The sequence below is a fragment of the Cebus imitator genome, unplaced genomic scaffold, assembly GCF_001604975.1.
Source record: "Cebus imitator isolate Cc_AM_T3 unplaced genomic scaffold, Cebus_imitator-1.0 Scaffold346, whole genome shotgun sequence".
Taxonomy (NCBI): Eukaryota; Metazoa; Chordata; class Mammalia; order Primates; family Cebidae; genus Cebus; species Cebus imitator.
In genome coordinates, this window is record NW_016107661.1 from 243,429 (window position 1) to 260,174 (window position 16,746).

At 50.5% G+C, this 16,746-nt stretch overlaps 1 protein-coding gene and 1 pseudogene across 3 annotated transcripts in view; one reads left to right on the top strand and one right to left on the bottom strand.

The window, feature by feature from the left end:
- CDIP1 (cell death inducing p53 target 1) overlaps positions 1–14,694 on the bottom strand; it is a 28,573-nt gene extending 13,879 nt beyond the window's left edge. The window contains exon 1 of one of the 3 annotated variants that reach the window (XM_037730463.1): positions 8,426–8,549. The gene's annotated coding sequence lies outside the window, so the exon portion shown is untranslated. Of the gene's footprint in view, positions 1–8,425; positions 8,550–14,208; positions 14,373–14,557 lie in introns of those variants that run through there. The other 2 variants (XM_017505973.2, XM_017505972.2) reach the window with 2 other exon arrangements.
- The window catches only part of LOC108287521, a 38,874-nt pseudogene that overhangs the window by 6,550 nt on the left and 15,578 nt on the right, over positions 1–16,746 (top strand).

Sequence of the window (16,746 nt, forward strand, 5' to 3'; positions counted from 1 at the left end):
AAAAAAAAAAAAAAAAAAAAAAAAGAAGAAGAAGTCCCCTGCCTTCTAGAAGCTTACAGTCAAGTGAGGGGGATGAGCATTAAATAATCACCGCCCCTACCAAAAACCCCAAACACTATTACATCTGTGACCAGTGGTATGGAAAAAGCTTAGGGCACAGTAGACAGCAAGATAGGCTTTCTGGAACTCTAACATTGTCTCTTCAAGCAAGCCTGGGAGGAGGTGACAGAACAGTTAATGAGACCAGCAGGCAAAGGGAGGGATGGGAATAGGAAGTATACAAGGCCTAAAGAAGGAGGGCTGTTCCCCTCAGGGTGGCCAGATGGCAGGCTGGGGCCCTCACAGTGACCCGGCCAGAGGTTGTTCCAGAGCTGTAATACCCCAGATCTCCAGGACAAGGAATGACAAGGCAGGGGGCAGTGTCCCAGGCCTTTCTCCTCAGGCTTTAGGCCTCCCCAGGAGACCTCTGGCACCACTCAGCCTTATTGCGCTATGGCACTTAGGAACAAAGACAGCAGCCTTCTTTGCTTGACTGTGAATTGAATATTGGGAGAACACAGGTCTCCCTGGGACCCTGCCTCACCAATGATTGTCTGAAGCCCTGGACAAATTCCTCCACCTCTCTGAACCTCAGTTTTCCCATGTGGAAAATGAGGTTCTTGGGAGGCTGAACGAAACCCCACATGTAAATGTCCAGGCTGTATGACTGCAGATGCCTTGCATGAATGACTATGCAGATAACATCACCCATACAGGGCTGTGCTGTGTTCCTCCACATAACACTGCAAAGGAAGAAGACAGAATAACAAGATTTCGAGCAGCAATGTTCTGCCTAATGAACTACGGAGCGCAGACTGCCAGCTGCACCCAAATCCACTCTCTCCCCCATTACTGAATACGGAACTCCACTTTCACTCAGGGCAGCAATCAGTCAACCAAGACGGTCCTGAGCTTTCTTGCAGTGACAAAGCTCTGGCTGATATAGCTGTAGGCAGAAGTGTCCAGACCATGAGAAGGCACTCAAGGCAAGTCGACGCAGCCTTCATCCTTCCTGCCTTCCTCCCATCTGCCACCTTGAAGATGGATTCCATGGCTCCAGCAGCCGTGCTTGACCATGAGGGCCTTGGGATGGAGGCCAGTGCCTAGGACAGCCATGGGACACCACATCAGCAACAAACTGATCACCTCCCTTATCTTCCACATGAGAAATAAAACTTGTTTTATTGGTTAATTATTGGTAAATTAATTTCAAGTCAAGTATTAACAAGGAAGAAAAACAAGTGTCATTACAAATATATGGCACAGACAGGTGCAGTGGCTCACATCTGTAATTGCAGCACTTTGGAGGCCAAGGTGGGACAATTGCTAAGGCTGGGAGTTTAAGACCAGCCTGTGCAACATAGCAAGATCCCATCTCTACAAAAAATAAAATTAGCCAGGTATGGTGATGGAACACCTGTGGTCCCAACTACTTGGGAGGTTGAGGTGGGAGGATTGCTCAAGCCCAGGGATTCTAGGCTACAAGGAGCTATGTCACGCTAATGCACTCTAGCCTGGGCGACAGAGTGACACTCTATCTCACCTCCACCAACAAAATGTATCTGTATAGTTCCTTAGGCCTAAAGGAACACAAGTTCCCTTCAAGTGATCCATGATCAAAAGGATCATGGCTTTCTCTAGGTCACACAACACAGCCTCAGCCAGTGCAGAGGCCAAGGCATGGTGGGTACCCTCTGGCTGCAGGCTGGAGCAGATGCTTCCGTAGTTAAAACAGGTCCTAAGAGAAGTAAGCTGGTTACCCTGGAGCGAGGGCACGTTCTTCTGCAACCCCAGCGCTCGTTTCAGCATGACCACTGACTTGAGGAGTTACAGAGGAGGATGATGGTGTGCAATGAATGTTAATAGAGCATGCACTGTTTGGATGCAGGTGCCCAGCACAGAAACACAAAGGAGGTGCTCGTAAGGGAGCCCCTGTTGTGAGACTGATCCTGGGCTCCAAACCCTCTCCACTCCCCTCTCCACCAAGCCCTTCCCAAACCTGGGGCTAATCCAGCTACCCCAGTCCATGTGGGATCAGGCCAGGATTCCCTGTGGCCTTTCAGCCGCTGACTAGAGGGACCTTATTCCCAGTGCTGGGTGGGGAGCAGGAAGGAGGAGGCGCTCCACAAAAGTGCACTCAGTTGCAGAGCAGCCTCTAGTGAGGCTGAGCCCTCCCAAGATTCAGGGAGGTTACCAATATGTCCCCTTCTCTGGGACTGTTGTCCTCGGCTGCCAAGTTCCAGTACAGGCAGGACTGGGAAATCCAGAAGATGGCCCATTTCCCATTGTCCTGATGGAGGTAGGACGACAGAGACAGTCCCTCCCTCAGATAACATTGCTGGTAGCTCTGAACCATTTATTTATTTTTACACTTGAACACGGGGGTATCTGATGCCTTGGGAATTGTAAACAATTCAAAACAAGCTCAAGTCAAGTCACAAAAAGGACTACAAAACACATCTGGTTTCCCCATCTGCCGGCCCTCCTGCCACCCAAACCTGTATGTTCCTCCCCGACCATGTTGTGTCTCAGCACAGATAAGACACCAGCCTGGCCGGGCCTGATGGCTCACACCTGTAATTCCAGTACTTTGGGAGGCCGAGGTGGGCAGATCACTTAAGGTCAGGAGTTCAAGACCAGCCTGATCAACATGGTAAAACTCTGTCTCCACTAAAATTACAAAAATTAGCCAGGCATGGTGGCAGGCGTCTATAATCCCAGCTACTTGGGAGGCTGAGGCAGGAAAATCGCTTGAACCTGAGAGGCAAAGGTTGCAGTGAGCCAACATCATGCTACTGCACTCAAGCCTGGGCAAGAGTATGAGACTCCATCTCAAAAAAAAAAAAAAAAGGCCAGGCACAGTGGCTCACGCTTGTAATCCTAGCACTTTGGGAGGCCGAGGCAGATGGATCACAAGGTCAAGAGATTGAGACCATCCTGGCCAACACAGTGAAACTCCATCTCTACTAAAAATAAAAAAATTAGCTGGGGTTGGTGGCACGCACCTGCAGTCCCAGTTACTTGGGAGGCTGAGGCAGAAGAATCACTTGAACCCAGGAGGCGGAGGTTGCAGTGAGCCAAGATCACGTCACTGCACTCCAGCCTGGCGACAGCAAGACTCTTGTCTCTAAATAAATAAATAAATAAGACACCAGCCCAACCCCATGGCCCCAAACACCACTGTACCCTCCAACAGAAGGATGAGCCCTGTGTTACAGGCAGAACTGCAAGGGAAGAATCTTGCACCGAGTGGAGCACAGGCATCAGGTCCCGTGCCCACCTCTGCCCTGCCACCTGACTCTCCAGTCTCAGATTTTTTTTCATCTGTGACATGGCAGCAGCAGCAGCCCCTTATCCAGTTGTGATGAGGCATGGTCGAGACCGTGGGTGAAGAGACCACCACTCAGGGCCTGCCACATAGTATGCAGTAAGCACATGTCACTGTGCGTACTCATAGGGGCCAAGCCGAGCCTGAAAGAAGTAGTACACAAGAAAAAAGACTTTGGGAGGCCGAAGTGGGTGGATCACCTGAGGTCAGGAGTTCAAGACCAGCCTGGCCATCATGGTGAAACCCCATCTTTAAAAAAATAATGAAAAGAAAAAAGAAGACACTGTTGCTCTGAAGCAGAAGCAAAATCAAAAGGCAGACAGGACTCAAAGAATGGTTCTAATCTCAAAAGTAGTAAGGCCTCTAGGAACTATGATGACGACAATTACTGTGCAATTTACATCACGCTGAATTTTAGTCAAACCTCCTGGCAAACCACGCTCACTTGGTGACACACCATCATGGCACAGGGCCACAGCAGAGCGGATCCGTACAACTCTTCTGGACAGCTTTGCTACCTGGATACTCTTCTTAACTCAATTTCATTTCAAGGTATTTGCCCTAGAGATAAATGGATATGTGAACACAGATTCACAGGCAAAGACGTTTATATGCACCACTGCCTTGATGTTCAAGAAAAGGGAACTAGTTAGATGCATGTGGTTATCTATATTAATATAACTGTATTCAGCCCCTAAAAAATGATAGTTTTGTTTTTGTTTTCCGAGACGGAGTCTTGCTCTGTCACCCAGGCTAGAGTGTGGTGGCACAGTCTTGGCTCACTGCAACTTCTGCCTCCCAGGTTCAAGCAATTCTCCTGCCTCAGCCTCCCAAGTAGCTGGGATTACAGGCGCCCGCCACCATGCCTGGATAATTTTTGTATTTTTTGTAGAGACAGGGTTTCACCATGTTGGCCAGGTTGGTGTTGAACTCCTGAGCTCAGGTGATCCGCCTACCTTGGCCTACCAAATTGCTGGGACTATAGGCATGAGTCACTGTGCCAGGCCAATGATATAGATTTTTATTGACATAAAAAGATGGTTTTGATATAGCAGTGAGTGAAGAATATAAAAGCAGTATCACAGTGTGATTCTTTAGATATATGTATTTGCATACATAACATATTTTTTGTCTTTTTTTCCTTTTTGTGAAGAACAGGGTCTTGCTATATTGCCCAGGCGGGTCTTGAACTCCTGAGCTCAAGCTATCCTCCCGCCTCTGCCTCTCTAAAAGCTAGGATTACAGGCATGAGCCACTGCACTCAGCCATACTACATATTAACAGTTTTTCTGGGCAATAAGCGTTTAGGGGATTTGTTTATATGTAAGTACACATGCAGAAACTTTCTACTGATGTGGAGTTTATTGTTTTGTTTTTAATGGGGGGCAGCACCTTTGCATGATTCCTTCCTCAAAATGTTCATTGTAAGCCAGGCACAGTGGCTCTCACCTGTAATCCCAGCTACTTGGGGAGCTGAGGAGGGAGGAACACTCGAGCCCAGTAGGTGGAGGCTGCAGTGAGCCATGATTGTACCACTGCACTCCAGCCTGGGCAACAGAGGGGAACCCTGTCTCAAAAAATAAAAATAAAAAGCCAGCCATAGTGGCTCACACCTGTAATCCTAGCACTTTGGGAGGCTGAGGCAGGCAGACCATCCAAGGTCAGGAGTCTGAAACAGTCTGACCAATATGGTGAAACCCTGTCTCTACTAAAAATACAAAAATTAGCCACGCATGCTGGTACATGCCTGTAATCCAAGCTACTCAGGAGGCTGAGGTAGGAGAATCGCTTGAACCTGGGAGGCAGAGGTTGCAATGAGCCAAGATCACACCAGTGCACTCCAGCCTGGTCAACAAGAACAAAATTCTATCTCAAAAAAAAAAAAGTATACCCCTCCTCAATCCAGAAATATGCCTCAGACTATAATCTAGTTTCACCTATAGAGAAAATGCTCTGCAGAGCAAACCAGAGGCCTAGACTGGTTAGTCTCTCCTAAGCCAGACCTTTATGGCTTTTACATAAGTCTCTCAAGAGTTTGGCCAAACGAGTCAGTTCTGCCAGATCACCTCCCAGTACTCCAGGTAAACTGAAAGTCTAGACCTGTAAAGTTGGAATGTAATGACCCCAAGGTCCTGCTAGCCTGGGAGACCCTGCCAGGAAAGCCAGCAGGAGGTCACCTGACCGAGAAGGCTGGTAACAAAGTCCCTATTGGATGCATAATAAGAACAAGAGTGATAGAGCCCACGCTGAAGACACAGCCCCGGCCTCCCAACTCGTCCAGTGAGCTCCTCAGGACTCTGAGCTGCCTCCCAGGCAGAACGCTGCTCAAGAGCTTGTTCCTGCATGTTCTCCTGCTGGCACAGAAAATGAAGAAAGCACAGACAGGAGGGGAAATGTGGAGGAAAAGGAAAAAAACAGACACAGCGCAACCACAAGTGAATAAACAAGTCATCTGCACCTGTCCCACTGGCAGGACTTGGTAACTACAAGGCTAATTTTAGAAACAGCATGAGCCTAAGGAACCATCACTTAAGCACTCAAAATGTAGCCCTTAAAAAAAATCTTTCCATCTGCCTGTACCGAGCAGACACAAAATGGATAGTCTTGGGTTGACTTTATTCAACCAGTTGTCTTTTGGGTGAGATCAAGACACACCATTCCAATCTGCAGAAAAGCACCAGGCCCTAAGTGCAGTCAAGCGACATGGCCACTCACCGCTGGCCACTCAGGTAGAAGAGTCTTAATTCAGACGCAAATGTCTCCTGGCCCTCCTTAGCCAGGGAGCTGGGCTCTGCCCTCAACTAGGCCTTGCCTTAGTCTCCCTGTTCGGTGGTTGGCGGTGGGGTGTGAAAAAGCAAACCTCTAGGCTTTCTTCCTCCAAATCTGTCAGTCACCATACATACCTTTAGACTCCAGCTTCCCCTCCAGCAATTTTCCCTCAGAACAGTGAGAAGAGTGGCTCATCCCTGAGACATTTCGATCTCTCATGTTACAGGGCTTTCTTTCAATTATTATGAAGAAAGTTATGCTGGGTGAAGAAAGCGTTCTAGGAACTGAGAGTGGGAATCTAATTAGTATTTTATACTGTATCAGATGCAACAGTATATGACATATGGAAATTTTTATTTTTTGAGAAGAAGTCTCATTCTGTCACCCAGGCTGTAGTGAAGTGCTATGATCTCGGTTCACTGCAACCTGTCTCCAGGGTTCAGGCGATTCTCCTGCCTCAGCCTCCCGAGTAGCTGGGATTACAGGTGCCCACCACCACGCCCAGTAGAGATGGGGTTTCACTGTGTTGGCCAGGCTGGTCTCGAACTCATGACCTTGTGATCTGCCTGCCTTGGCCCCCCAAAGTGCTGGGATTTTTTTTTTTTTGAGACTGAGTTTCGCTCTTGTTACCCGGGCTGGAGTGCAATGGTGTGATCTCGGCTCACCGCAACCTCCGCCTCCTAGGTTCAGGCAATTCTCCTGCCTCAGCCTCCTGAGTAGCTGGGATTACAGGCACGCGCCACCATGCCCAGCTGATTTTTTGTATTTTTAGTAGAGACGGGGTTTCACCATGTTGACCAGGATGGTCTCGATCTCTTGACCTCGTGATCCACCCGCCTCGGCCTCCCAAAGTGCTGGGATTACAAGCGTGAGCCACCGCGCCCGGCCTAGTGCTGGGATTATAAGCGTGAGCCACCACGCCTGGCCAGCATCTGGAAATTTAAGTTCCTATCACTCTTAGTTGGCATCTGACCCTAAGAATTCACTCATGCTAGTTGGGTGTAAAACAAACTGAATTAGTAGTTTATACTGCATTATGTGAAACAGTATATAGTAAGCCAGGCACAGTGTCTCAGGACTGTAATCTCAGCACTCTGGGAAGTCAAGGCAGGAGAATCGCTTAAGACCAGGAGTTCAAAGCTGCAGTGAACTATGATTGTGCCACCAAACTCTACCCTGGACAACAAAGCAAGACTCTACTGAAAGAAAAGGGAGAGGGGAAGGGGGAGAGGGGAGGGGGAAGAGGGGAAGGGGGAAAGGAGAGGGGGGAGGGGGGAGGGGAAGGGGGAAAGGGAGGGGGGAGAGGGGAGTGGGAGTGCCTCTGAGCTAACAGGCAATTCAAGGACTTTAGAGGACAGTTTGACTAATGAGGTCTTTGCTCTGCTAGTTGACTTTAGAACCTAACCCACTGAAAGTTTACTGAAGAATTCAATCCTGGATGTGAAACAGCACCTCCAACGCTCAGGGAACAACGGAGCACACGCAAACCATGGTCCCTGCGTCTTGGCTCTTAGGACGATGAGATGGCTGAAATGCAGGCATGGTATATCATTTTATTCAACCAGTAAGTACGGACCACACAATGAGATGGCTGAAATGTAGGCATGGTATATCATTTTATTCAACCAGTAAGTACGGACCACACACTATCTGTGAGGCACTTCCTAGGAACTGAAGATGGCAGATCAATGTCTGTCTTAATAGTGTGCACCTTCAGTGGAGGGTTGAGTGGAGGGCGTAAAATACAGAAATAAAACACCAGCCCCGCACAGAATGATGTGTGGCACAGAGGAAGAAAAGCAGGGAAGGGGGTGCCACGGAGCTGCTGTTCTCACCAGGGACAGCTCCACTGAGCAGGGAATGCTCCCTGTGTTGGAGGAGGGGTGGGCCAGGTCCTCTGGCCATAGCAGGATGCCCACTTGTACTCTGATAAGCCCAGAGGCTTGCAGAGAGCTTGGGAAATCAGGTCGCCCTGCAATTCTCCATTTTCTGCGCTCACCTGCTGTGCTAATCCAGTCCTCCAAAGTCCCGATATCGAATAGGTGGTTCCTAGAGCTTGGGAGCTGGGGAGCCTGAGAGCACTCAGCCTCCACCTCCAACAGGTATAGTTCCTTTTGGGCCAATTTACTGGGGCCACAGAGAAATGTGTCATGGTGTGGCCACTCTGCCTGCAAAGCAGCAAAACACACACCACAGAAGTTGACCTTGACCACACTGGGGACAGAAACTAAGGCCTGAGGTCAGATGACACAGAATGCCTGGGGAATCCAAGAGCTGAGAGGTGCTCACTTGAGGCCTTCTCCCCTTAGCAGGATAGGACTCTTTGGGTTCAAGGATGAGGCCGTTTCACTTAGCAGAGCCATTACCATCCACGTTCCTTTCTCGCTTTTGTTTAAGTAACTACCTGTTTGAAAAGACTCATCAGACCCTCCATGGAGGTCACTCACCTCATGGTCCCTGCCCTCAGGGAGCTGCAGATGCACTTGCCAAGACAAGTGACACTTGAGCAGAATTTATAAAAAAAACACATGGGCAGGCCAGGCATGGTGTCTCTTGCCTGTAATCCCAGTACTTTGGGAGGCCAAGGCAGGTGGATCACCTGAGGTCAGGAGTTCCAAGACCAGCCTGGCCAACATGCTGAAACTCCATCTCTACTAAAAATACAAAATTAGCCAGGCATGGTGGTGTGCGCCTATAATCCCAGCTCCTCAGGAGGCTGAGGCAGGAGAATCGCTAGAACCTGGGAGGCAGAGGCTGCAGTGAGCCAAGATTGTGCCACTGCACTCCAGCCTGGGCCACAGAGCAAGACTTCCTCTCAAAACAAGCAAACAAAACACACAGGCAAACTCAGCAGGAGCTATCACCTCTGTGACAGCAGGTGCTCTGCAGGGAGGTGACCAGGGAATTCTAGGTCAGGGCAATAGTCATTCACAGCAGGCAGAATTATAAAGTAGGGATTAGGACCGTCTCCCAGTCAGACCCATAGCTCCTGGAGGGCAGGGTCGGGGTTTGGGGCCAGTTTCTCCAGGGCACCGGGCAGCCTGTGAAACATGGGTGAGTGGGTGGATGGGCTGCAGCTTTGCTGCTGCTCCAGGCAGGGGCTCCGCTCTCCAGCCTGAGGGCCCTACTTCTGTTCACTTCACTCCCATCGGCAAACTGGATGGCTGAGAGGTGTTCCAGACCTTTCTCGTCCCCTTAAACCATGACCAGTAAGCAAGTCCTACTAACTCCATGGTCAAAGGTCCTCAGATCCGCTATCTCATCTAACAGTCAAAGGATGACAAGGAAGAGTCTGGACTTGGCCAATGTCCCAGATCTACCATGATCCCACCAGATTGTAACTCACACTCTTGCCAACTACTGCGTGCCTCCACCCTCCCAAAGCCCCCCCCTGGACTCCTTCCCTGGCCTCCAAAGACACCCACACCCCACTTTCCAGCAAACCTGGGCCTTCCTGAGGATTCCCCTGCCAGGCGATTATCTGTCCCTTGTCTTATCTCCCCTCGAGAATGCTGGGACTCACCCACTTGTATCATTGGGCCCTGCTCAGGTACCTGGTCCATGTGTGTTGAAGAAATGAGTGCACAGGTTTGGGGCTAACCTAAGTAGACCTCTTGTGCTGTTCTTTTTTTCTTTGTTTGGAGACAGAGTCTCACTCTGTCGCCGAGGCTGGAGAGCAGTGGAGTGTTCTCGGCTCAACCTCCACCTCCTAGGTTCAAGAAGTTCTGCCTCAGCCTCCCCAGTGGCTGGGACTACAAGTGCCCTCCACCACACCTGGCTAATTTTTGTATTTTTAGTAGAGATGGGGTTGCATCATGTTGGCCAGGCTGGTCTCGAACTCCTGTCCTCAAATGATCCACCCACCTCGGCCTCCCAATGTTGTGATTACAGGCGTGAGCCACAGCACATGGCCCCTCCTGTGCCATTCTTAACCCAAGGGCCACTGCCCAGGGCAAGAACACAGCCGAAGCCGAGATGGACTTCACTGCCTCCTCAGGAAAGTACTTATGTTTATAGCCAAATATTCAGACTGGAAAAGACACCATTTCTTGAATTCCAGTCAACTCCGTGACAAAGTGATCACAATGGGGCTAGGAGAGCCCATGTCTCAGCTGCTCTCATGCCACCTCTGCTGTTTCAGAAGGGCCAGCATGGGGCCTTCTCTGCTATTATTTGGCAAATGTGGACAAATCACCTACACACTCTGATTGCTGCCTCAGCTGGACAAGTCCCACCGTACCACCAACTCCCTGGCTGACAGGTGAGAGAACAAAGCGTCCTCAGGGATGCACGCAGCAAAGAACCCCATTTCCTCCTGCTTCCCCAGCCTGTTTAAATGGGTTTTGTTGTTGTTGTTGTTGTTTGTTTGTGACGGAGTCTTGCTCTGTTACCCAGGCTGGAGTATAGTGGTGCGATCTCGGCTCACTGCCAACTCTGCCTCCTGGGTTCAAGCAATTCTCATGCCTCAGCCTCCTGAGTAGCTAGGATTACAGGTGCACACCACCATACCCAGCTAATTTTTGTATTTTTAGTAGAGATGGGGTTTCACTATGCTGGCCAGGCTGGTTTTGAACTCCTGACCTCAAGCGATCCACCTGCCTTGGCCTCCCAAAGTGCTGGGATTACAGGTGTGAGCCACTGTGCCTGGCATTTTTTTTTTTTGAGATGGAGTCTCACTCTGGAGTGCAGTGGTGTGCTCACTGAGCCTCCACCTCCTGGGTTCAAGTGATTCTCCTGCCTCAGCCTCCCAAGCAGCTGGGATTAAAGGCAGAGGCCACCACATCCAGCTAATTTTTGGTTTTTTTAGTTTTTGTTTTGTTTTGTTTTTTGAGACAGAGTTTCGCTCTCATTGCCCAGGCTGAAGTGCTGTGGCCCTATCTCAGCATACCACAACCTCTGCGTCTGGGGTTAAAGTGATTCTCCTGCCTCAGCCTCCCAAGTAGCTGGGATTACAGGCATGCACCACCATGCCTGACTAATTTTGTATTTTTAGTAGAGACAGGGTTTCACCATGTTGGGCAGGCTGGTCTCGAACTGATCTCAGGTGATCTGCCTACCTCAGCCTCCCAAAGTGTTGTGATAACAGGTGTGAGCCAGCACACAGGCTTCATGTTGCTTAGAACTGTGACAACGGAGCCCACTTTCTTTCTGAAGTAATAAAGGTTGGAATTCTCCCTAAACCCTCCCAAGGCAACTCTCACATCCTTCTCTACCTACTTCCACCTGCCTTGGCCTCTCTTCCTTCTTGGAGGAAAAACCCAGACACTGGGACTAGATCTGAATTCAGACTTAATTATCATTGCTTGAACAATTACATCTCAGCAAGACCCTGCCTGTTTACTGAACCCCTATTACACCTCCCTGTAGTAAGAATCGATGGTGCTGGATTACTCAGTGTACAGACCAAGCCAGGTATCTCCCACAAATCAGGAGCACTGAAAAGGTGACAAGAAATGTTTTCTGGAAAAATGATCCAATATTACCAAAAATGCATCACAGCTGCTTTCAAGGAAAGAATTAGAATGCTGCTGCCTGTCCTCAACCCCCCGCCCCGACCCTGGGAAGGGGGAGGTTCTGGTACAGGCCCTAGGCACCCCCCTCTGCTACACTGTATTGCAAGGTAGCCTCTACCACCTCCCATAGGGACTGTGGCTGGGAGTCCTGACTGGGCAGAGATGGAAACAAACTTTTTGTGGGATCCTAGAAAGGGGCACATTTCCACTGTGAGCAATCTATTTCTAAATCCCCTCATGGGGAGAAAGGGAACCTCCTGTCACCACTGCCAGCCTGGCTTGCTCTCTCCATACTCCCCACGGAGTGCCAAGGTCCTCTGCAGAGCTCTGTCACCTTCTCACAAGCACTTCCTCCACCTACAGGACAGTGAGATGATATAAAATGCCACAACTTTAACTGCCACATTTCCCTGTGTCCTCTATGAGTAGAAACATATCCATGCCCTTGTAACCATGTCCCTCAAAGTGGAGACACATTTTTCACAGGGCCCGTCCTTTCTCTCCGACTAAGGCAACTGAGTAGGATGAAGTGCTGGTGTTTATGGCTATAGAACAAAGTACCTGGGCCCAAGGGTCTCAAAGCCATGCCCTGTAGTCCATCAGCACCATGAGCTCAATTGCACTACACATCCCAGTTCCCCTAGGAGCTTAGAAAACACACACAAAACTGCCAGGTTCAACGTAGACAAGATTACAGTGTAAAGGGTTGACATGGAGCTGCAAGCTGACTAATGGCTTCAATTACGCCAACGTGCCAACGTGATCCGCTGGGGCAAGCTGGCCTTCAGGACGCATTCTGTTAGCTCCTTCTCAAAACAATTTTATTCCCTTTAGTATTACTGTACATCACACAGTCAATGTTCTGCTCTTATGGTGATTCTCATACCATGCCTGGATGCTTTTAAATCCTTTTAAGAAGTCAGGCACGGTAGCTCCTGCCTGTAATCCCAGCACTTTGGGAGGTTCAGGCGAGAGGATCACTTGAGCCCAGTAGTTAGAGACCAGCCTGGGTAAAACAGTGACGTGCCATCTCTACAAAAAAGTAAAAAATTAGCGGGGCATAGTGTGCATGCCTGTAGTTCCAGGTACTCAGGAGCTCACTGGAGCCCAGGAGTCTCAAAGCTGCGGTGAACCATGATGGCACCGCTGCACTCCAGCCTAAGCCACAGAGCAAGCCCCTGGCTCTGAATAAATAAATGAAGCCTTGCAAGAGCACCTGGTTCCAGAGACCCATCCTATGGAAAAGCCTCCAAACTCCTTCAAATTCTCAAGGCTGAGAGAGGGATTTCTAAATACCCAGGACTTCCATTAAGGTAAAAACCATTAAGAAAATAAAAAAAATCAAACCCTATAAACAATTTTAAGACTCTAATTAATGATATGCATGCTTAACTATTTGGGAGGGAAAGGCATCGATGTCTGCGACTTACTTTGACACCAAAAACAAGAGGGTCTGTTGGGTGGACAGATATGAGATGAAATACAATAAAATGTTAACTGTACATTTTAGGTGGTGGTCTGTGGATGTTCACTGTAAAATTCCTTCGACTTTTTTGTAGGTTTCACGTTTTTCATAACTGAATGTGTGGAGGGGGCATCTTCTGAGTCTGGCAAATGACCGGGCATAAGCTTTCCGGTTAAGGGCAGAGGGCAAGGCAGAGCTGGCACGCCTCCCTCCACCCAGTTCTACTTAGGTTGGCCCCAAGGGAAGCAGCAAAGAACCCAGGAGACAGGTCAATTGCCCAGGCACCGCCCTGCCCAGCATCAGCCCCCAGAAGAAACTGGCAGAAACGCTAGTGAACGTCCCTGCCCCCGGCCCGCCATCATCCTCTTTAGGACAGGTTCTCAGCCCCAGCTGCACCCGGGAATGATCCGCGGAGCCTACTAAATTCAGATTCCCGGGCCGCGCGCCGGAACTACAGAATCGCAACACCTGGGTGGGCCCCAGTAATCTGCCCGTTTCCCAAGTGCCCTAGGCGGTTCTGACGCAGAGGATCCTGAGCTCACCTTTGGAGGAACTCACAGCCGCTCGCCCCACCTCACTTGACACCTGTTGAGAAGCCCCCCAGGAGAACCTGCTAAGCCGAGGTCCTCGACTGCGCACCTCCTGGTCCAAAGCCAGGCCAGGCCGCCGCCACCTCTGCCGAGGGTGCGCCGCCAAGCGCCACATCCCGACTCCACACGTCGGCGAGCTGGGCGCGGGTGCAGGGCGCCGCTGGGCTCCAGGACTGCCAAGGTCACCCGCAGAACTTCGCAGGGGCGGCTCGGCCGCAGGGCGCCTCCCCGACCCTCTTTCCTTGAGAAAATAGCTCCCGCCCCTCCCCTCCCCGTCTCGCGCTGCAAAACGGAGATGGCAATTTTCCACCACCCTCCCTGACAGAAAAGAGTGAGGGCGAGCGGGGGGCCATTTCGGGCGCACAACTCCGCGGCACACAGCCGGGCGCCAAGGCGGGCCCCGCCACCGCTGCCGCTTCGACATCCCCAGGGCCACTGTAGGTCTCGGCAGGACCCTGAGGGGAGGACGGGCCCCGCGATGCCGCACCCCCGGCCCCATTTTACCTCCAGAAGCCCGGCGCCTGAGGCCGGCCGAAAGTGGAGACTGGCCGGAGTCCCGTCAGGCGCCGGCGGACTAGACCCTCAGCCCCGCGGGGCTTTGCGCGCACAACGACCCCCACCGCCCAGAGGCTTTTGGGACTTGTAGTCCGCCAGGTCGCCCCCGGCTCGCTCTGTCGGACAGGGGACTACGATGCCCAGCATGCACCGCGCAGGCGCCGTGGGCGGGGGCGGAGAGTGGGCGCCTCCGTCTGAGGTCACGCCCCGACCTGAGGGGCCCCGGCGCCCAGACCCTTCCCTCAGGGAGGAGGGCTCCCGCGGGAAGCCGTTTCCGAATGCGTCCTGGCGAACTCACCGTCCCCGCAGCCCCCGGACAGCGGCCGCAGGAGCAGGAATGGACGCCTAGGCAGCTGGCGGTCGCTCTTCTGTCAGAAGGAGGCGGGTAGACTTTGGACCAGAGCCGAAGCCTGTGACGTCACGGAGGGAGCGTGGTCTCTGGAGGCACGTGATGCCCCTTGGTGACATCAGTGGGAGCTGGGGGCTTATGGCCTGGAGCGGGGGCTGAGCACTGGGATTCTTGGGGCCAGTTTCCCCATTGTATACGAGGTGAGAGAACAGGGAAAGAACCCTCCCTGTGAGCGCCTCCTCTTCACTCATGCCAGCAGCAGGGCAGGGCATCTTCCTCCAAGGCTGCATTTTTTCCTTTATGCCACTAATATTTATTGAGTTTGGGAGGCACATTACATAAAGACTTGAAACACACAGTCACTGTCCCTGCGCTTGAAACTGCCTTTGCAAAAATTATAACAGAAAATTATGACGGCGAAAGAGAGCTGACCACTTCATCTTGTTTTTAACCTCCGGGTTGTTCTTGTTCATTCCTACGCATAGGCGGAACTAACTTTGGGAGCAACTTAGTTTATAGTTTAATAGTGAAACAAAGATAGTAACAAACCCCCTTCTTGCCTGAAAACCAGGTCCCCTTTGTAAGACTAACGCATTAACTACAAGATAAGAAATTATGGTTTAGGGCCCAGAACAGTGGCTCATGCCTGTAATCCCAGCACTTTGGGAGGCCACAGCAGGTAGATCACTTGAGGTCAGGAGTTCGAGACCAGCCTGGCCAACATGGTGAAACACTGTCTGTATTTAAAAATACAAAAATTAGCCGAGTGTGGTGGCACACACCTGTAATGCCAGCTACTAGGGAGGCTGAGCACAAGAATTGCTTGAATCTGGGAGTCGGAGGTTGCAGTGAGCTGACTGTGCCTGTGCACTCCAACCTGAGAGACAGAGCGAGACTCCATCTCAAGAAAAAAAAATTATGGTTTAGGAGTTATGCACCCAGAGGCCACAAGATTCTAAACCTCCCCAGCTGATCCTAGGTGTAACATCACTATTGTAAAACCTAAGACTGTAGGCTCAGACCACAATACAAAGTTAGAAGAAAAAAAAAAAAACAAAAAACTAAGACTGATGCACCAGCCAAGGCCACCCAGATCTGGCCCAGTCAGTTCATCCATCCTTTAACACCCTATGATTTCATCTCCCACCCAACCAGTCAGCACTGCCTACCCCTTGGCAGCTTATCCACCAAATTACCCTTTAAAAACTGGGCTCTGAGAGCCTGGTGTGCTGGCTCATGCCTGTAATCCCAGCACTTTAGGAGGCCAAGGCAGGTGAATCATGAGGTCAGGAGATCGAGACCATCCTAGTCATGCTGAAACCCTATCTCTACTAAAATACAAAAATTAGCCGTGCATGGTGGTGCAGGCCTGTAGTCTCAGCTACTCAGGAGGCTGAGACAAAGGAATCACTTGAACCTGGGAGACAGAGGTTGCAGCAAGCCGAGATTGTGCCACTGTACTCCAGCCTGAGTGACAGAGTGAGACGCTGTCTCAAAAAAAAAAAAAACAAAAAAAAAAACTCCAGGCTCTGATTTTTCAGGGAGACTGATTTGAGTTATAAAACTTTGGCCTCCCATTCAGCCAGCCCTGTGTGGATTAAACTCTTTCTCAGTTGCAGTTCCACTGTCTTGATACATTGGCTCTATCTGGGCACCAGGCAAGAAGAACCCACTTGATGGCTACATGCTCAGATGCTTCCATTCTTACAGACAGTATACAAGGAAACCACAAAATGGCCAGGACTGTGAAGGAGAAGAAGGGATGCCCTAACAGAGTTACAGCGTGGTGCCTCTAGACAGGGAGGTTAGAAAAGGCCCCTCAAAGGGGATAATGCTGAGGCAGGGTCATGAAATAGAAGAGACATTCTACAGCCGAGCATGGTGGCTCATGACTGTAATTCCAGCACTTTGGGAGGTCCAAGCGGGTGGATCATGAGATTAGGTGTTAAAGACCAGTCTGGCCAACATAGTGAAACCCCATCACTACTAAAGATACAAAAAAAAAAAAATTAGCCGGGTGTTGTAGCACACACCTGCAATCCCAGCTACTCCAGAGGCTGAGGCAGGACAATCACTTGAACCCAGGAGGCAGGTATTGCACTCTAGCCTGGGCGATGAGGTGAGACTCCATCTCAAAA